Raw genomic sequence first — 1249 nt, 5'->3', positions numbered from 1 at the left:
ATCATCATCATCATCCGGTGCCTTGCCGACTGACGTGAGCTATCATGGACCTCCACTTCACTCTGTCTTGCGTTGCAGCGATGGTGTCTGTTCCCAGCCACGTTGTCAACTTGTCCAGTATCTTTTCCCTCAACTCTGTCTGCCTCTGCCTTTCTTTCCATAAAACTTGCCTATTGTTACAATGTTCTTCAATGCTTCTTTCCGCATTGTGTGTCCAATGAAATTTGCCTGTCGCTTTCGTGAACTCGTGATAAGCTGCCGTCTGCAATTTACTTCAACCAAGACTTCTTCATTTGTTTTTTCTAGCTGTCCGTGGTATACGCAGCGTGCGTCTTATGAACCACAACTCTGTCTCCTCAATTGTTCTTTCCAGCTGTCCATGCTTAGCACCCGAATAATAGAATTGGCTCAATGTAAATTTTCAGTACTCCTTTTCATGTTTCCAGTGAGTGACAGATTGATGTTTGTAAGTACCTGTTTCATTTTGTGGATGGTTGCTTTTGCTTGGCAATTAATGCAGCTTTTAATTTCGTGTGGCATCTCCCATCTGATGATGTAATGGTCCCCAAGTATTTAAAATGTATCTGCTTTTGAGTGGTGGTATTGATTTTGATATTGCAGTTTGTGGTTGGAGTTGTTTAAGTTTTCTTGATGTTTTCATAATCGCTAGGCGGAGATAACATGGATCAGAGTATGGCATTGTGTTCATGATTCCCCGATCGTCTTGAAACGCGTGAACATTTCCTCGATGACATTTGGTTCAACACAAAGCCCATTTTCACTTTTCAAGATATGTAAACTAAAAAAATAAATTAATGCTGTCTATTGGGCACCCCACTCCCTATTTTCCCTAGAAGCCATTCCATTCTGAATATGTACAGTGGCATGGTTTTAGTGGGTCATTGAACATGAGTCCAAAGGAAGGCACGTACAGCACTGCTTCTAGGAATTCCAGAATAAAAACAGTTTTTGCTTTAGCTCTGTATAAAGAAATGAGATATTGAGCCAGCCAAACGTTTTAAGACTTTCTTTACGAGATTTAAAAACAATGGTGCGCTTTGCATTTCTGGGTGCATTTTCCGTTTTCAAAATAGGTTACTTCTTCACTAATTTTTTTGTCAAACAAATTCCTTTTGAATGAATCATGTGTGTTACAAATTAAAACATTTTAGTACAATTTTTAAGCGAGTTATTCAGAAAAAAGGTTGTTATGTGTTTTTTTAAAGATCACCGTGTACAATATATATAT

This window comes from Aplysia californica, unplaced genomic scaffold, assembly GCF_000002075.1.
Source record: "Aplysia californica isolate F4 #8 unplaced genomic scaffold, AplCal3.0 scaffold00871, whole genome shotgun sequence".
Classification (NCBI taxonomy): Eukaryota; Metazoa; Mollusca; class Gastropoda; order Aplysiida; family Aplysiidae; genus Aplysia; species Aplysia californica.
The sequence above is the reverse complement of the archived record's forward strand: the minus strand, read 5'-3'. Positions refer to the sequence as shown.